Raw genomic sequence first — 21,300 nt, 5'->3', positions numbered from 1 at the left:
AAAAACCACACTCCAGCATACAAGATGGCATTCCAAATAAGGACATCAATATTTATTAACCCAACATACTAATGACTCTTTTGGTCATGGATAGGACTGACTTCAGGGTTAAACATAAGCTGAAGTTATTTAAAATTTGACTGTAGGTTATGACAAAAGAACCAACTCAAAAAGCCATCTGATCCAGAGTCACATCTATGATGTTATATACCATGCATACCCAAAGAGTGATGATTACATTTATATATTCACATTTTCATACAGATTTACAGTTAATGACCACACTTTAGGATCATTTGTTCTTTCATACCATCAATCATACTCCAACTCGTATTGCCACAGCTACAAGACATCAAGAGTTCCATCCATTATGCCAACCCTCCAGCAGTTATTTTTGGCACCATTTATACCTCTGCTACCATAGAGACAGACCACTCAGCGAATTAAATAGCTATTTCTCTATAGATAGTTTACCATTCTCTTTATTACTACTGGCATCAGTATCCTGTTTTTACAGATGTTTTATTGATTACAGGTAATAGAGGACTGTCCTCTACCAGAAACTGGCATTAAATAAATTTACGTCAAGAATAAATCAGTAAAATGTGTTAAATTATGTTTTCACATCAAATTACATTTCAAAGCACAATATAGAATGCCATATTACTCCATGCATATCCAATACTTTGTCTCCAGAACTAAATGTTAAAAAGTCCAATAAAAAGATTTCTTAAAAAGCTTAAGCTTTGTAAAATTACAGTTCAAACAGTACCTCAAAAAAATTCAGTTTACGTGTATAGATTTGGAAAGAATTGGTAAAAATAACTATTCCACAGCTAAGAACATAGACCTTTGCTCTGACCAGTATGGAAAATCTTATCAAGCCCAGTATACCATTTCTAACAATGGCAAATCCAGGTAACTAGTTCCTGGCAGAATCTGAAGAGGCTGATAGAATCTATGCTGCTTAACCCAGGGATAAGCAGTGGATTTCCCCAAGTCCATCTTAATAATGGTTTATGAACATTTCTTCCAGGATCATGTCCAAACCTTTTTTAAACGTAGCTACACTAACAGCTTTCACCACATACTCCAGCAACAAATTCCAGAGTTTAATTACCGTGTGTGTTGAGGAAAACATTCTGTGTGTTTTAAATCTATCACCTAGTAACGTCATGTACGTTCTCTAGTCTTTATAGACCTCTATCATATTTCCCCTAAGCCGTCTCTTCTCCAAGCTAAAGAGTCCCTAACTTTTTTAGCTTTTCCTCATAGAGAGGATGGAATGATTCCCCTATCATTTTGAAATCCTTCTGTACTTTTTCTAATTCCACTATATCTCTTGAGATGATGGAATTATATTTAGCATTCAAATTATCTCCCCAACTCCCACAGAGGATTCAGAATCCCAGGAATAAATAAAATGGTATACAGTGGGCTCTGGTAGAAAAAGACCTGTGACCCAGAAACATCCAAAATTTCCCCAACTGTGCAACATATCCACCCCCATTCCCACAGTCATCAGACATTCAGAAATAAATGGATTACAGTGGGATCTGTTAAAGTAAGGCCTGTGAGGAAGAGACACCCTCTCTCCCTGATGATATCCTTACATAATGCTTTTTCTCCATTGAAAAGTGAAGAAGCTCCAGCAATAGAACATGAAGGAATGTCTGAAAGGGAAGAAAGTCACTCAATGTACCCAGAAACCCTTTAACATTATTAAATACCATAAAAGAAAGCTTCTGCTGGAAGACTCTATCAGAACAACTAACGAATTCATTTTGATGAGGGACACAACAGTTAAATGCCTTCCAGGATTCTCAGCTAGTAGAAATACAAACCAGTTTGTCAATGTAATTATGGGGGAAAAGTAGGAACTCCTATATCAATATTATCCATCTGGGGACCAATGACCTTGCTAGTAATGGTATCCATGCAGTACATAAAGATTTCCAACATCTAGGGAAGAAGATTAGCTAATGGAAAAGACCATTGCTTTTTCTGAAGTATTACATGTTCATGGAAAGGGAAAGGAAAGGCTCTGTCATATAGTTTCAATACATGGCTCAAAAACATAGTGAAAAGGCAGTGGTTTTGGATACATTGGAGGATAGGGCCGTGCATTGAGCAGTGAAAGGTTATATGGTCAGGATGGCCAAATTTCTTGGTAGCAGAAAAAAAGGATCCTAACAAAATAATTCAGGTCATACATTATCAGGCATTGAAACTAGAGGTTTCAATGTGGATAATGAAAGGGGCTGTGGATAATGAAATTGGAATGTCACCCCCAAGCAATACAGAAATGGGAGGAAAAATTACAACATCAAATCAACTTAAAAAAACAGAAGAAGCGACTAGAAAAAGCAGCAAACCAAGGGAGAAATGTTAGAAAGCTAAGACCACAAATGCTTGTAGTCTAGGCAATAAAATCCTGACCTGCAAGACCTAATGGTGAAGGCAAACTTATTCATTCATCGATGTTATCACACACACATGACTGAATCTCAAGACTGGAATATGGCCTTGCCGGGAGTAGTAGCTCTATGTAAAACACAATAGCCAAGCAACTGAAATACAAGGGATGTGGGCTAATTAAGCAGCATTATGGGCTGTCCTAAAAAAAATAAATAAAAGATGCACTTCTGTCTACACTGGTGTGGTCTACAGGCCTCCAACTCAAAAAAGAAGAACTGGACAGAGATCTGATCAAAGACATCCAAAAGATGGGAAAGAATGGTGAAGTGTTCCTCGGAGGTTTTAATCTGACTAATATAGATTGGAGTATCTTTTCTGCAGAATCTACAAGAAGCAGGAAGATAGTAGATGCTCTTCAAGGAGCACTGCTCAAACAAATGGTGATGGAATCTAAAGCTCTACTTAGTGCTCACAAATGGGGATATCATCTCCAATGTTCAGGTAGGTGCTCATCTGAGCATGAGTGATCATCAGATGGTATGGTTTCATATAGAAAATAAGATACAAAGATGTCACACAAATATTAAAGTTTTGAATTTCAAAAATATGTACTTTGAAACAATGGGAATATATCTGAAAGAAGAACTAGAAGATTAGAAGAAAAATGGGTGAGGTGGAACAGTGGGCTAGATTAAAAAGAGCTAGTACAAAGGCAACTAATCTCTATGTTGGAAAACAGAATAAATGTAAAAGGAAAAAAAATCCATCTGTTTCTCAAAGGAGATGGCTGAAAAGAAAATAAAGACAACAAGAATAGCATTCAAGAAGTACAAAGGATCCCATAAAGAGGAAAGCAAGAAACAATGCCTGGTGAAAGTGAGACACACAAAAAAAAAGAAATCGGGAAAGCAAAAAGGTCAAGCAGAAGAATGGATTGTCAAAGAAGTAAAAATAAGGTGACAAAACATTTTTCAGATATATCAAAGAAAGGAGGAAGGAAAGTCTTGCCTAACAAATCTGCTTCATTTTTTTGAAGGGGTTAATAAACATGTGGATAAAGGTGAACCGGTAAATGTAGTGTAATTGGATTTTCAGAAGGCATTTGACAAAGTTCCTCAAAAGAGTCTTCTAGGAAAAGTAAAAAGTCATGGGATAGGAGGAGATGTTCTTTCAAGGATTACAAACTGGTTAAAAGACAGGAAACAGAGAGTAGGATTAAATGGTCAATTTTCTCAGTGGAAAAGGATAAACAGTGGAGTACCTCAGGATCTATACTTGGACCGGTGGGGGGGGGGGGGGGGGGGAAGAGAGAGAGATTTCATATCTATATAGATCATATTCATATATATATGAATATGATCGGGAAAGGAATATGAGGAGTGAGGTTATCAAATATGCGGACGATACAAAATTATTCAGAGTAGTTAAATCACAAGCAGATTGTGATACAGTACAGGAGGACCTTGCAAGCCTGGAAGATTGGGCATCCAAATGGCAGATAAAATTTAATGTGGAGAAGTGTAAGGTGCTGCACATAGGGAAAAATAACCCTTGCTGTAGTTACATGATGTTAGGTTCCATATTAGGAGCTACCACCCAGGATAAAGATCTAGGCATCACAGTGGATAATACTTTAAAATCGTCAGCTCAGTGTGCTGCAGCAGTCAAAAAAGCAAACAATGTTAGGAATTATTAGGAAGGGATTGGTTAATAAAACAGAAAATGTCATAATGCCCCTATAATCGCTCCATGGTAAGACTGCACCTTGGATACTATGTACAATTCTGGTTGCTGCATCTCAAAAAAAGATATAGCTGCGATGGAGAAGGTACAGAGAAGAGCAACCAAAATGATAAAGTGGATGGAACAGCTCCCCTATGAGGAAAGGCTGAAGAGGTTAGGGCTGTTTAGCTTGGAGAAGAGACGGGGGGGGGGGGGTGGAATATGATAGAGGTCTTGAACGAGAAGACGTGAATCTGTTATTTACACTTTTGGATAATAGAAGGACTAGGGGGAATTCCATGAAGTTAGCAAGTAGCACATTTAAGACTAGTTGGAGAAAATTCTTTTTCACTCAACGCACAATTAAACTCTGGAATTTGTTGCCAGAGGATTTGGTTAGTGCAGTTAGTGTAGCTGGGTTCAAAAAAAGGTTTGGATAAGTTCTTGGAGGAGAAGCCCATTAACTGCTATTAATCAAGTTTACTTAGGGAATAGCCACTGCTATTAATTGCATCAGTAGCATGGGATCTTCTTGGTGTTTGGGTAATTGCCAGGTTCTTGTGGCCTGGTTTGGCCTCTGTTGGAAACAGGATGCTGGGCTTGATGGATCCTTGGTCTGACCCAGCATTGCAATTTCTTATGTTCTTAAGATCTAAGGTGGTATAGTGAGAATGAAAACTGACAAGGAGCAATTTATGGAGAAAGATGAAGAAATAGCAGAACTATTAAACAAATACTTCAATTCGGTGTTCACTAAAGAATATCCTGGAGATAGACCGTTGCTGGCTGACAAGACCATGGATGAAAGTGAGATAGATACCACCCCATTTACAGAAGCGAATGTATGGGAGAAGCTAGGAAAACGGAGGGTGAAAAAGGCCATGGGGCTGTTTTAAGTAGATCCCAGGATACAAGGAAGCTCAGAGATGTGCTGGCAGTTCTACTGAAATATTTGCTCAATAAATCCCTAAAAACATAATTGGTGCCACAGGACTAGAGAAGAGCGATTACAAGAGCGGTGGCAGATAGGAGGCTGGAAACTATAGGTTGGACAGCCTCACCTCTGTGGTGGGAAAATTAATAGAGACTTTGCTTAAGGAAAAGATAGTGAACTCTCTCTAGTCCGGTGGTTGCTGGACCTAAGGCAGCATGGATTCACCAAATGAAGGTCCTGGCAGACAAATCTGATCAATTTTTTTGATTGCCTGATGAGAGAAAATTGCATCTAGGAAGAACACTCAATGTGATTTACTTGATTTCAGCAAAGCTTTTGATCAGTCCCCACATAGGAGGCTTGTGAATAAATGAGAAGCATGGGAGTGGGCGCCAAGATGGTGGAATAGATTGCAAACTAGTTCACTGACAGGAGATGGCATGTAAAGGTAAATGGAACCTACTCTGAAGAGAGAATGGTATTAAGTGTGTGCTACAAGGATAGGTTTTGGGACCGGTTCTGTTCAATATCTTTGTGAACAACACTGCAGAAGGAATAGAAATTAAATTTTGTCTATTTGCGGATGATACAAAGGTCTTAACAGAATGGACACACCTGAAGGAGTAGAAAGACTGAAGGGACTTAAGAAAGCTTAAAGAGTAATCGAATTTTTGGCAGCTGGGATTCAATACCAATAAGTGCAAAGCCATGCATCTGGAGTATGGTAATCCAAAAGAGCTGTATGTGATGGGGTTGAAAGCCTAATGAGCACAGACTGGGAAAGAGACTTCAGGATAATAGTATCTGGTGACCTGAAGGCAGCAAAGCAATGTGACAAGGCAAAAGCTAAACCCAGAAGAATGCTGAGCTGCATAGAGAGGAATAACCAGTAAGAAAAAGGTGATAGCTCAACTATTCTGAAGACTGTATTTCAAAAAAGGATAGAGACAGGACAGAGGCATTTCAAGGAAGGGCAACCAAAATGGTTTGGGGTCTGTAACGGAAGACTTGAGGAGAGGTTGAAGGATCTAAATATGTATACCCTGGAAGAGAGGAGTTGAAGGGAAGATATGATACAGACCTTCAGATACTTGAAAGGTTTTAATGATGCATGAACTTTGAACCATTTCTGTTGGAAAGGAAAACAGTAGAAATGAAATGAAACTCAAGGGGGGACAACCCAGAACCAACATCAGGAAATATTTCTTCATGGAGAAGGTGGTGGATGCCTAGAATGCCCTTCTGGAAGAGGTGAGGATGAAAATAGTAAACAAATTCAAAAAGGCATGGGATAAGCACTGGATGCCTAAACCAAGAAGAGGGTGCATGGGGGTAATGATAGTTACCACCCTTAGCAGAGGGTAAAGGGATAACAATCCTTAAATTAGCCTTGATTTCTGTGTTGCAACATCGCTCTCTACTTAGATGGCAAGGAAAGGGGGAAGGAAAAGGGGAAATTGGATTCAGACGACCACCAATGCTGGGTCCAGACTCACAGGCATTAGGAAAAAAGTGTAGGACTGCTTCTACAACCAAGTCCAAAGGCAAAGCATGTTTAAGCAGCATTGTCTGAATTATCAAGGCGGCTGCTCACCTCCTAAAAATGTTGCTAGCAGTAATGGGTATGATAGTGACTTAGTTTTGATTGTAAATATTACTATCCTTAATATAAGGAATGGGGTAACCTGCACAGAGCATCAGTTACTACCATATGAAAATTTGCTGGACAAACTGGATAGACCAGTTGGTCTTTTTCTGCCATCACTCCTATGTTACTATGAGACGCAATGATCAGAATTGCACACAATATAATACTCAACTGCTCCATGCAATCTCACCATGGAGCAAATCAGAAGCATTATGACACCTATTTTATTCTCCATTCCTTTCCTAATAATTCCTAGCATTCTTTTTTGTTTTCTTGACCACCACTGCACACTGAGCAGAGAATTGTAGATTATCCATGACAAAGCTTAGATCCTTTTCCTTATTGGTGACTTCCAATGTGAAATCCTGTACTGTGCAGCTATAATTTGGGTTGCTTTTCCCTATGTGTATCACTTAAGAACATGCCATACTGGGTCAGACCAAGGGTCCATCAAGCCCAGCATCTTGTTTCCAACAGTGGCCAATCCAGGCCATAAGAACCTAGCAAGTACCCAAAAACTAAGTCTATTCCATGTTACTGTTGCTAGTAATAGCAGTGGCTATTTTCCAAGTCAACTTAATTAATAGCAGGTAATGGACTTCTCCTCCAAGAACTTATCAAATCCCTTTTTAAACACAGCTACACTAACTGCACTAACCACATCCTCTGGCAACAAATTCCAGAGTTTAATTGTGCGTTGAGTAAAAAAGAACTTTCTCCGATTAGTTTTAGATGTGCCACATGCTAACTTCATGGAGTGCCCCCTAGTCTTTCTAGTATCTGAAAGAGTAAATAACCGATTCACATCCACCTGTTCTAGACCTCTCATGATTTTAAACACCTATCATATCCCCCCTCAGCCATCTCTTCTCCAAGCTGAAAAGTCCTAACCTCTTTAGTCTTTCCTCATAGGGGAGCTGTTTCATTTCCCCTTATCATTTTGGTTGCCCTTCTCTGTACCTTCTCCATCGCAACTATATCTTTTTTTGAGATGCGGCCGACCAAGAACTGTACACAGTATTCAAGGTGCGGTCTCACCATGGAGCAATAGAGGCATTATGACATTTTCCGTTTTATTCACCCTTCCCTTCCTAATAATTCCCAACATTCTGTTTGCTTTTTTGACTGCTGCAGCACACTGAACCGACAATTTCAATGTGTTATCCACTATGACGCCTAGATCTTTTTCTTGGGAGGTAGCACCTAAATATGGAACCCAACATTGTGTAACTATAGAATGGGTTATTTTTCCCTATATGCATCACCTTGCACTTATCCACATTAAATTTCATCTACCATTTTGATGCCCAATTTTCCAGTCCTCACAAGGTCTTCCTGCAATTTATCACAATCTGCTTGTGATTTAACTATCTGAACAATTTTATATCATCTGCAAATTTGATTACCTCATTCGTCATATTTCTTTCCAGATCATTTATAAATATACAAGCCGTTAAGCCCGTTCAAATGGGCAAGATTCTGTCAGTCACACCCGCTCTCTTCTCTTCCTCTCCACAACGTCTTACCCTTCCCACTTACTCACTCATCCCTTTTCCTTCCATCCCCTCTCACCCTCATCCACAACCCCTTCCCTCTCCCTCAGGCCCTCCTCCACGCCCTATTTTTCTCTTCTACAGGGCCGGCTGGGAGGCACCTGGCTAAAGGAGGAGGCATTTGCTGATGAAACTGCAGCATGTTAACAGCCTGAGCCCGTCCCTCTGTTGCCGTCCCTACTCCCTCCCCCATTCCCCGGCGGAGGGCCGGGCTCAGGCTAACATGTCTGAGGAGCCTTTCTTGGAGCGGTGATCTCACACGCGCGCGCCTCACCACTGGGCTCGTTGCTGGCCTGCCCGACGCTCAGCTACCACCGCTGCTGCTCCTCCATGCCACGTCCGCCGTTCTACATTGCTGGCCCGACCAATGCTCAATTACTGCCGCTGCCGCTCCTCAACGCCGCAAAACGCCACGTCCGCCGCTCTAACAGATGTGCTCTGTTGCCCACGCATGTGCGGCACATTGGGCAGAGCTCTTTGTTCCGCGCATGAGCAGTAGAGCTGCTCTCTACTGCGCATTTGCGGGCCGGTCAGAGCCCATTTATAGGGTAGATTGAAAAGTCAGGGTCCCAATACAGATCCCTGAGGCACTCTACTGCCCAATCCCTTCCACTGAGAAAATTGTCCATTTAATCCTACTGTCTGTTGCTGTGTTTTAGCCAGTTTGTAATCCATGAAAGGACATCGCCACCTATTCCATGACTTTTTACTTTTGCTAGAAGCCTCTCATGAGGAACTTTGTCAAACGCCTTCTGAAAATCCAAGTACATTAAATCTACCGGTTCACCTTTATCCACATGTTTATTAATTCCTTCAAAAAAGTGAAGCAGATTTGTGAGGCAAGACTTGCCTTGGGTAAAGCCATGCTGACTTTGTTCCATTGAACCAGGTCTTTCTATATGTTCTGTGATTTTGATATTTAGAACACTTTCCACTATTTTTCCTGGCATTGAAGTCAGGCTAACTGGTCTGTAGTTTCCCGGATTGCCCCTGGAGCCCTCTTTAAATATTGGGGTTACATTAGCTATCCTCCAGTCTTCAGGTACAATGGATGATTTTAATGATAAGTTACAAATTTTTACTAATAGGTCTGACATTTCATTTTTTAGTTCCTTCAGAATTCTGAGGCGTATACCATCTGGTCCACATTAAATGTCATCTGCCATTTCAATCCCCAACCTCTCAGTCTCGTTATCTCCTCCTGCAATTTCTCCCAATTCTCTTGTGATTTAACAACTTTGAATAATTTTGTATTATTTGAATAATTTTGTATTATTGTCAAATCTGATCATCTCACTCGATTTTCCCTTCTCTGGGTCATTTATGAATGTTAAAAAGCAATGGTTCCAGTACAAATCCATGGAGCACTCCACTATTCACTTTTTATTACTGAGAAAAATTGACCATTTTTAGCTCTACTGTCCGTCTGTTTTCCATCTTTTAACCAGTTCTCGATCCACAGACATTGCCTCCTATCCCATGACTTTTTAATTTCCTCAAGAGTCTCATGAGGTACTTTGTCAAATGGGTTTTCTGAAATCCAAATACACGATATCAACACAGTAATCAACTGGCTCGCCGTCATCCACATTTTTATTTTTTTTTATTAAGGGGTGAATAAAGAGTTGGTGAAGCAAGACTTCCCTTGGAGTTGGCTTTGTTTCATTAAACTATAACTAAGTATATGTTAAGTAGTTTTGTTCTTTATAATAGTTTCAACCATTTTTCACAACCGTGTGTTTGACAATGAATTCTCTGAAAAAATGTATCACTCAATTTGTTGTCCACATCAATTAAACACAGCACAATTTTTAAATCTCTACAATACTATAATTCAAAGGCTGAATAAGTGGCTGTGTGTTGTGCTGTATCTGGTCTCTCAGCCAGCTGAGTACATACACTCTGAGAAGAGATCAGTGAAGAGTGTAGATAAGTAGTGGCACATTTTTGCAAATGAAGGGAGGGTCTGGTGACTTTTCTCCTCCCCAGTCCTCAAGAGTCCAATCTGGGGCAATGGTCCCATCCTTCCTCTCCTGGGTTGCCATCATTATACTATATAATATATTGGGATTTGACTGAGTAAAGCAGAAAGGGAAGGGATAAAGATGTTGAGGAACACAGAGCTATTAAGAAAGAGAAGGCCATATAAGCATCCTTACTGGCACTTACACTAGCAAGTGGTTACACCAGCATCCTATCTACAGAACCCATTAAATGCTTTAACAGTCACCAAAATCTGGATGTAAATTTATAAGGCGGCAATTCACTAAATAATTACATATCATTGTAATGTGCTAACGCATTTAGGGTTCTCATCCTATTTTACTAATGAAAGGCCTTGAATAACCGGCCAAAGAGTTATACCATCAAAATTTACTTGGGAATGCAAGCAATGAAGTGCTAGAGAGAGTGAAAGAAAAGCACAAAATAGAAAAGACTGACAATCTTGTTCACCTTTTTAAACCTCTGACATTAAAGAACAGGCCTCATAAACCAGAGGGAAAAAAAAGTTTTTTTTTTAATCTTAACCAGGGGTGGGGGGGTAATGTGATGCAATGAGTCTGAGAAATCGTGTCTGAATCAGCTCCAGGTAACATCCCCCTCTTCTGTTTAAAATCTGCGGCATCACTTGATTACATCAACTCCTTTTAAAACTTGGTAAGAGAAGCCTGTCATAGATAAATACATGCAGAATTCGCCGATTATGCCTTTAAAAGGGGGGGGGGGGGGGAGAGGAAAAGGAAAAAACCACGAGTGATAACGGACAAGATGGATGGCGCTACAGAGAAACTGAGCATCTCCCCAACATAGAGCCAATAGCGGATCTCACAGCAGATGTAGTAACCGCTTTAGATGAAAGACTAAATTCGCTCTCTGAGCAGATAAATGAACTTAAAATCTGTAATTACAGAGATGGGGCAGAGACTCAAATTTGATTGAGGGCAGAGTCTCACTTCTAGAAGACGATTCTGTGGCTATTACAAATAAAATAGAGAGTCACTGACAAAATAAGAAGAGAAGCAGGAGGAGAGAATAGAAGATCTCGAAAGTCGATCAAAACAAAAACAGCAGCAGGTTACTGGGGATTCCCCAAAAGTGTGGAGGACCGCAATCTGGCAGGATTTTTAGAAAAATGGTTGCCTGAGGCACTAAAACTCCCAGAGCATGTTAGAAGACTGCAAATACAAAGAGCTCATAGGCTTGGTAATAAAACGAGAAGGAGAACCCAGACCCCACTTTACAATTTCTAAATTTTTGAACTGGGCTCATAAGTAATAAGTTTTACAAGCTTACAGATATGAATTTTCAAGGATTATTCGAACAAAGTTTCCTTGCGACGCAAAGAATTTAGCCCCATATGTGCGGCACTGGTGAAAAAGCAAGTGAGGTTTCCTCTGCAATATCTAGCACACTTTAGAATCTGGCATGACAAGCAAATTTGCTGGTTTGACAAGTTGCAGGAAGTGAAGGAGTTTGTTGATCACTTCCCTAACTGAGAATATTTTGGCTACCTTCTAACTCAGTATTGGCAAAGATTTTTGATAATGTTCATGTTTTTGTCGCTACCGCAAGCAAAATAAATTTCAATTGTTATGGACAAAATAGTTTGGCGTTACATAAGGACACGAAATGGGGTAGATTTTAAAACCCTGGCGTGCATAAATCCTCCCGAATTTACACGCGCAGGGCACTCGCGCGCCGGCGCACCTATTTTGCATAGGCCGCCGGCGCCCACAAGTCCCGGGGCTTTGTAAAAGGGCTGGGAGGGGGCGTGGAAGGAAAAGTTCCCTCCGAGGCCGCGTTCCCTCCGAGGCCGCATATCTTATAAAATCTGGTGTATTTTTGTGCGCGCCAGTGGCGCGAACAAAAGTACACACGTGCGTATGTTTTGAAGATCTACTTCAGCATGGATATGGGGAGAATTTTGCCTTCAAGTATTATCGTTTTCATACAAATTTTTTACTTTCAAGCCCTGGGTTTGCTGTCAAACGACTGTCCATACATATACCGGGAGAAGTATATATGCTTCTAGTTTAAATAGTGCTGAAATTAATCAAAGTCAAATAAGATGAGGAACTTGGAAAAGAAAGTTATGGTCCCGAAAGATTAAGGCCTGGATTTATCAAAATGCGGTAAGTACCTCATGCGATAGCAAAAGGGGCGTGGTTTATGCCAAAATTCAGTTTATCGCCATTTGCTATGCGAAGAGCTAACTTAGCGCACATTGCAACAACATTATCTGAATTTGCGATAGGTGTCAGACCCGTTGTATTTCCTGCATATGACCACTGGGCGGACCATGTTTATTAGTTTTGAAGGAGAGAGTGAGAGCGGGCATAATGTCATTCCCATAGGTAGGTATTTGTAGCCCTATGGTAGGCCCGCCTAGTAACTCGAGGTGGGGTTTAGGTATGAGTGTTCAGGGGCCACTTTGACATTCTATGTGACACATACGAACAGAACAGTGGTCTCTTGTGAAGACTTGATGACCTTCGGAGTGAGGAAACTCACTCCAAGATGAGATTTGTGCAGTGTTCTCTCAACCTAGCTTGATGGACTCTCTACCTGGGTAACATCAAGCTAGGTGGAGAGAACATTGCCCACCATAGGGATACAAATACCTACCTATGGGGATGACATTATGCCCAGGCACGCTCTCAGCTCTGGACCCTTCAATTCACCTCAAATAGGCCTTACGGGACACCTTACCGCACAGTCACAGCAGCTATCGCACACCCTAACGCAATTCAAAGAGGTGTTAAAATCGGCGTTACGACTGTGTGATAGCTCTTCGCAGACAGGCTAACCCAGCCCACTCTCCGCCCCTAACTCCTCCTATTTTCTGAAATGCGGTAAGGGCCTTTCGTATGCGATAAGCCCTTAACGCATTTTGATAAATGACCCCCTAAGGGAGGGACGTGCCAGAGACGTCCCTCGGAAGTTTAGTACCAATTTGAAAGATTAGGTCTCAAATTATTTATTTCTTAGTTAATTTGGCATAAGCATGAGGCCATGCCAAAGATGGCCCTCCAGTTGTCGGTGGTAAACTGAACAGTATCTCTTTACTTCTTTAACCCAATAAGAGGGTTTTATGGGCAAGAGAGAAAGAAATCTCGGTGAACTGATTCTAAACCTCTATCTACTAAAACATGAGGCTTACATTGTTTTAATATTTATATTTTAGTAAAACACAGAGGGAACATAGCTCCCAAATACTTCCATTAGGGAAGTGGAGTGGAGATGGTTTCAGGAGGATGGTACATGCACACATAGGTAAAGTACCCTATGCTTGCCTGGTGCAGGCAATGGTGTAAAAAGGAGGATGGGTTTAACTCTATAGTAAACAAGGCTCAAAAGAAGGGGGGGGGGGGGGGAAGAGGGCTATAAGTTCCAGTAAGTTTTACAGGTGTACTACCATTTTAGTTGGATTTCACTTCAAAAAAGTTGAAATAACTAATTTAACTTTATGGGAATGGAACGAGACAAGGCTGTTTTGCACCTAGATTTTTGGATTTATCACACTCATTTTAGTGTTTTATTTCTTAGTTGGTGTAAGCTTAAGAATCTTAAGGCTGGATTTTAAAAACCTGGCACATGTGAAAACAGATACACACGCACATGGCTGGGCCACAAATGTCGCAGGGATTTTCAAACAGCCGCAGCCACACGCGTACCTCCTGGTACACAGAACAGGTTTGGGAAAAAGGGGCGGGACAGCACCATTAGGCATTGTCCCGCTGAAGCACGCGCTGGCATCCAACCGGCCCACACAATTTGCTACTGCTCCGAAGAGTAGGTAAGTTATAAAATTAAAAAAAAAAAACCAGGTTAGCTAGCAGGGTTTTTTGGGATTGGGGTTAGTAGGGGAAAGGAAGACAAGTTAGGTAGGGGATTTAGGAAATTCCCTCCTGGTCCACTCCTCACTGGAGCGGAGCGGAAGGGAACAGGGAATAAGGTCTATCATGTCGCTGCTCGCAGGTTGTGAAATATCCCCCGCGATTTGGCACTTGCCGATATTAAATTGTGTGCGCATGGGTAGCAGATTTTATACATATGCGTCGATGTACACGTTATAAAAATCTGCACGTCTGTGTGTGCGTGCTGGGAACTGCGCACACATGGATGCCCACGCACAGGTTTAAAAATTACCTTCAAATCGTGGAATGTTAATGGGGTGGGGTCACCTATTAAGCAGATGCAATACTTTTTTCCTCTTAACAAACATAAGGAGTCAGTGGCTTGTCTTCAAGAAATCCATCTTACAGTGTTACAGTAGCAAATTAAAAAGAGAATGGGCAAATACATGTTATTTTTCAGCAGCTAAAGATAAAGCTGGAATCATTATCCTGGTAAATAAGAATGTTCATTTACAAGAGGAAAAAGTGATACAAAACTTTATTATTTATTATTGGAAAGCTAAATGGAAAGTTAGTTACATATTGTAATCTCTATGCACCAAATGAATATAATCATACCTTGTGTAATTTTGTGAATACCATCTTGATGAATGCAAAAGGATCCCTGTTTGTGATGGGGGGGGGGGGGGGGATTTCAACTGTGTTAATGATCCCCTATTAGATAAAGCCCCAGTGATTTAAAGGACTAAGGAAAATGAAGGGAATAAACTATATCATTGGTCCTCAACCCTGCCCTGGGGGCCCACCAGCCAGTCGGGTTTTCAGGAAATCCACAATGAATATGCATGAGAGAAAATTTGCATGCACTGCCTCCATAACATGCAAATCTTCTCATGCATATTCACTGTGGATTTCCTGAAAACCCGACTGGCTGGTGGGCCCCCAGGACAGGGCTGAGGACCACTGAACTATATAAGTAAAGAACTACACCTTTTAGATGTATGGCATGTGCTTAACCCTGAGGTTAAGGACTTTACTCATATTTCCATGGCACATAACTCACTATCTAGAACAGACTAATTTCTAGTTTCTGAACAGGCCTTTTCAGCATTACTAAAGCAGAAATTGGTCTTCCCTCTATCTCAGATCACTCTCTGATATGGGTGGATTTTAAAATGGGGGAAATTGGGAAACAAGAAAATCTGGAGATTTCCCAGTTTATTTCAGGATGATATTTATTTCAAATCCTTTCTTCGTAGGAAATGTAAAGAGTTTGAGGGTAATAGCCAGCACAAGGATTCTCATACTCTTTTTTTGGGAGACCAGTAAAGCAGTCATGAGAGGAGAAAATTTCATATTTGATAGGTAAGAAACAAAAGATTGACTTACTCAATTATACATCTGGAGGAAACGTTGAAATTGGCAAAAGAAAACTTGGTGAGGAAGGGTTCTAACAAGTCTAAGGAAGAATATAACAGTACCTTAGAAAGTCTAAATGTACTTTTGCATCAAAGAGTGCAAAAAATGTTGCAAAAACAAGAACATAATTTCTTCCGTTTTGGCAATAAAGCGGAGAAGTTCTTAGCCAAAACAGTTAAGGTACAGAAGGGGAAAAGCAAGTTTGCTTACCGTAAAACGGTGTTTCCGTAGATAGCAGGATCCATTAGCCATGCTGTCATGGGAGTCCCAAGCTCCCGATCACGTTGTTTGTGATGTGTATGGGCGTATGAGATCTTCAGTAGTGTGGCAGTCACCGTAGACAGAAGGACAGAGAGTGCAGGATTGCTTGCCCTATCTTCGCATCAGTGGCTGCTTGTTGATCAAGGCAGAAGTGGGAGTGACGATATGGAGCGATGACCATGTAGCTGCCTTACAAATGTCTATGGGTTGTACATTTTTAAGGTGTGCCGCCACTGCTCTGACTTGCTGAGCTTTGGGAGTAGAATGTAGATGTAATTGCTGTTTGTCGTAGCAGAATTGAATGCACTGTGCTATCCAGCTGGAGATGGTGTATTTAGCCACTGGTAGCCCAGGTGCTTTCGGGTCGAAAGACAAATAGTTGAGAAACACAGGAGTTCGATTTTGTTCTCTCTTTGTAGTATGCTAATGCTCTTTTGCAGTCTAGTGTATGCAGTACTTTCTCCCTATCAGAGTGAGGTTTAGGGAAAAAGATGGGTAGTTCAATGGTTTGATTGAGATGGAATTGAGAAACCACTTTCGGCTGAAAGGATGGGTGAGTCCCGAGAACCACCTTTTGATGATAAAACTGTAAATATGGAGAATAGTGAACTAAGGCTTGTAATTCACCGACTCGTCGTGCTGATGTTACCGCTACCAGGAATACAACCTTTCATGTAAGGTATTTAATGTGTGCTGAATCCATGGGTTCAAACGGGGAAAGCATGAGCTGTTCAAGAACTATGTTGAGGTTCCATGGAACTGAAGGCTTAGAGATCGGAGGGCGAAGGTGAGTTAATCCCTTAATGAAACGAGAGAGTAAGGGGTGATTGAATATAGGAATATTGTTAACTGGTCTATGATATGCCCCTATGGCACTAAGATGAACTCTAATGGATGATGTTGCCAGACCAGCTGTGTATAGTGTATGAAGATAATCCATGAGTAGCTCAAGTGAGCAGTCCAATGGTGGTATGCCCTTGGAAATACACCAGGTAGAGTAGTGCTTCCATTTATAGCTATAATTTTTCCTCGTTGAGAGTTTCCTTGATTCTAAATAAGATGAAATGTGTCGAAGTGGAAACTCCCTGTTCTGTTAAAAGGAGCCTCTCAATCTCCATGCTGTCAAATGGAGAGATGAGCGTAGCAGATGCAGGAGCATCCCTTGATCTTGGAACAGAAGATCTGGGTGATTCGGTAGTCTAATTGGGTCCGTGATGGACAGTTGGAGAAGGAAACTGTACCACGATTGTCTGGGCCAGGCCAGGGCTACGAGTATCAGTTGAGCTCTGTCTGCTATGCACTTTTGAATTGTCCGTGTTATGAGTGGTATGGGAGGAAAGGCATAGAAGAGGCCTGTTGTCCACGGAATGAGGAAGGCATCCTGAGCGGGCTGGGTCTTATCGAGCAGAATTTGGGAACTTGAGCGTTGATTTCCGTTGCAAAGAGATCTAGCGAGAATGTTCCCCATTGTATGAAGATGTTTTGGGCTACAGTTGAATTGAGTGTCCATTCGTGAGGATGAAAGATGCGACTTAGCCTGTCCACTCTTGTATTTGTTACTCCCGGTAGGTAGGTTGCTTGCAAAATGTATGCAATGTCGGTGAGCATGTTCGAAGATTCAGGGTTTCCTTGCAAAGGGACCATGAACCGGACCCTCCTTGTTTGTTGATATAAAACATTGCCACTTGATTGTCTGTGTAGATCATGACCCTGCAGACCTTCAGGTGATCTTGAAACACTTGTAGTGCATTTCAAATTGCTTTGAGTTCCAATAAATTTATCTGCAGGGTTTGCTAGGAGATTGTCCATAACCCTTGCGTTTCGTAAATCTCGAGATGTGCTCCCAATCCCTTGCAAGACGCATGCGTTGTGAGGAGGGGGGGGCTGAATAATGCTCCCTTGGAAAGGGTGGAGTCCAGGAGCCACCATGTTAGGTCCTTTCTCATCTTGGATGTCAGTGATAGTTTGTGTGTCAATGGTTGTGAGTGTTATTTCCATTGACATTTTAATCCCCATTGCAGGTGTCTCATGTGTAGCCTGGTGTTTGGAACCATGAAAATAGCTGCCACCATGTGGCCTAGGACTACTAAAACATGTCTCGCTGGAGGTCTTTGATTGTGGTTCAACAAATGGAGAAGCTAACGTAGTTGTGTTATCCTGTCATTTGGTAGGTATGCCCGGTTGCAAGTGGTGTCCAGGCATGCTCCTATGAATTGTAGCATTTGTGTTGGCTGTAGATGTGATTTCTGAAAATTGATCACCAGCCCTGTAAGCACTATCACCCTTCGAAGGTGGTCGATCAAGATGTCTGGAGTCGAGGCTATTATCAATCAATTGTCCAGATATGGAAAGATGGTCATACCCTGTTGTCTGAGATGAGCCACCACCACAACCATGCATTTGATGAAAACCCTGGGTGCAGCTGATAGTCCAAAGGGAAGAACCTTGTACTGGTAGTGTTGATGCCTGTAGCGAAAGCATAGGTAACGCCAAGAGGATGGATGGATTGGAATGTGTGTGTAAGCATCCTTCAGATCGATGGAACACATCCAATCATTGGGTTGAATTAGAGATAGGATCGATTTCAACGATACCATTTTGAATTTCTCTTTGGTCAGGAATTTGTTCAACTCTCAAAGATCCAGTATGGGACGAAGGCCACCCGACTTCTTGGGTATGAGGAAATATGGGGAATAAAACCCCAAGTTTTGGCCCTTCGGGGAAGTCAGTCGAATGGCTTGTTGTTTGTGAAGCAAAGCAATTTCCTCCCCGAGTTGTGATTGTGACCTTTGAATCTTTAGACAGGAAAGGTGAGGTAATGTGGGTTTTGTGGTAAATTGAAGTTGGTAACCATGTCGTACGATCTCTAAAACCCAGTGATCGGATGTTATCCTCTCCCAGGCTGCTAGGCAAGAATGGATTCTGCCAGGTGGTGCTTGATGCTGTGGTGGTGGCTGGTTTATTAAAAAGATGGCATTGATTTTACTGTGACTGCTGGTTGTTGGATTGGCTGTCTCTGGTTATGTGGCTTACCCCTACGTTGATTTGGGGGTCTGCTGTCGCAGTGAAGGACGCTGGTAAGATGGATACTTCTGTGTATGAAATGACTGATAAGACCTGTAGGGTCTACGGGCATAGGATTGTCGATGATTAGTTCCGAAATAAAGACGCATGGCTGAGTAGTGAGGTTGTGATGTCAAGGACTGAACTGCTAGAGCTTCATCCTTTAATTTGCCCACTGTTTCCTGAAATCGTTCTCCAAACAAGTTGTCTCCTGTACACGGGAGGTTAGCCAGTTTTTCGTGCAAATCTTCCCGTATAGTACTGGAACGTAGCCATGCCATTCTGCGGGCTGCGATGGCTGTTGCAGACGCCCTGGAAGATGTTTCAAATCCCTCATATAATCGCCCTCAGAAAGTGTCTAGAACACTCTTCCATGTCATGGAGAGGCGGAGGTACCTGGCCTGCCATCAAGGAAAGCATAACTTTTGTGGCTTGTATGCACTCATATAGATATTGTACCATAGAGAATTGATGGTGCATAATGCGGGCGTTTAACATTGCACTGTGGTACATCTTTCTGCCAAATTCATCCAGACATTGGTTGTCTTTGCCCGGTGGATATGAGGTACGCATCTTTGCATCGCAGACTCGGCCACAATTAATGCGTGCGGTAATTGTGGCATAGAGTAAGGTGATGTTTTTCGCATATGGAATTTGATATCAGTTTTCCTTGAAACCACTAACAAAGTAAGGTGTTTCCCAGGATTTCTGTAAGACGCTATGTAGGACGTCTTGTGGTGGAAGAGATGTGGGTTCTCCTGGAGCATCAAAAATCTTCAGGAGACCCAAAGTCTCTGTTCTAGGATATGTCTCCTTTTGGACCTCCAGGTGTAATATCATACCCAGTTTTTCTAAAAGTTTTGGGACGTAAGGTCCTCTGGAGGGGAATACGGTTCCTGTGGTTAATCTTGTGGGTCCAATGGGAATCCGGTAGATGATGATGGGGGACATTTGCGGAGACATGGAATCTATGGGGTAGATTTTATAAAGATGCACACACGCATACTTTTGTTCGCGCACCAGGCGCGAACAAGAGTATGCGGGATTTCAATAGATATGCGCGCAGCCGCGCGTATCCATTAAAATCCGGGCTCGGCGCGCGCAAGACTGCCCAAAATCGGCAGCCTGCATGCGCACCGAGCCGCACAGCCTGCCTCCGTTCCCTCCGAGGCCGCTCCGAAATCGGAGCGGCCTCGAAGGGAACTTTCCTTCGGCCTCCCCCCACCTTCCCCTCCCTAACCCACCCCCCGGCCCTATCTACACCCCCCCCCTACCTTTGTCGTGAAAGTTACGCATGCTCGAGGCAGGCGTAACTTGCGCGCACCGGACCGACTGCTGGCGTGCCATGTCCCTGTCCAGGAGCTGGTCCTGAGGCCGCGGCCATGCCCCCGGAACGACCCTGGGCCGGAACCACGACACGCCCCCCCCCACCCCAGGAAAGTCCTGGGGCTTTGCGCGCGCCGGAAGCCTATGCAAGATAGGCTTGGCGCGTCCAGGGGGGGTTTGGGATAGGTTTTGGGGGGTTACACGCGCAACGTATGCACGCAACCCTCTGAAAAATCTACCCCTATGGGCGTATCTGACTTTTGAATCGGTGAAGTTGGTCAACATGTTACTGGTGATGACGGAGGTTCCACCGATGGTTCCCTGGAAATATGTATACTCTGTTCCGGGGAACTTGCAGACTGTTCATTAGACATCTTAAAGGATGATTCGAGGGTTTCATAAAACCCTGCTAACGACTGAGATAATCGAAAAAATGCATCTTTTGTTTGAGGAGGCATTGCCGAACGACCGGTCTGTTTAGGTATCTCACGTGCTTTAGGCTCCACCGGGGGTGGTTGAGGTAGAGTACGTGGAACATCATGTTTCTTCCCTTTATTGCCTTCTGCAGTCCTAGTAGAATTGTTTGAGAATGTAGATGCATTGGAGGAAGTAACTTGTATTACTTGCCTGTGTGAGAAGGTTTTGGCACCTTGTGCATGAGAAGAAATAGAAGTAGAAGGGCTTACTTCCCATGCTCTACTCGTTTTTGAAGCCTTTTTATGGTGTGAGTGATGTGACTGTCTATGGTGATGGCCCGACGATGATCCTGTGTGGATCCTATGTCCAGACGGTGATCGTCTTCTATGTTTTGGCCTGAATCCTGTAGAAGTGGATCTTGAGGACCATGAAGTAACACAGCGATTTGGTGTTGAATCGTGAGAGGTGGAACGAGATACCTCTGGGGATTCATGTCGTCGTTTTAAGCCAGGTTGTATTGGGTGAGATGAGTGCTTGGACTTGCGTAATGCCTTTTGCGCCGTGTGCACCGACATTTGCTTCTCAGACGTCATTATTTTCACCCCCTGCGCCATAACTTTCTGCGGGCTCCTCGAAGCCCTATGCGTCGGTTGTGCCGTGTGTTTTTCGCCATGTGCGATG

General features: G+C 42.4%; 1 protein-coding gene across 8 annotated transcripts in view; it reads right to left on the bottom strand.

Moving 5' to 3' along the window:
* Positions 1-21,300, bottom strand: part of UBR3 (ubiquitin protein ligase E3 component n-recognin 3) — a 672,099-nt gene that overhangs the window by 630,916 nt on the left and 19,883 nt on the right. The gene's annotated exons all lie outside the window — the stretch shown is intronic.

Source organism: Rhinatrema bivittatum, chromosome 6 (genome assembly GCF_901001135.1).
Source record: "Rhinatrema bivittatum chromosome 6, aRhiBiv1.1, whole genome shotgun sequence".
In the NCBI taxonomy this organism is placed as follows: Eukaryota; Metazoa; Chordata; class Amphibia; order Gymnophiona; family Rhinatrematidae; genus Rhinatrema; species Rhinatrema bivittatum.
Note: the sequence above shows the minus strand (reverse complement) of the source record. Positions and strands in the feature narration are given on the sequence as shown.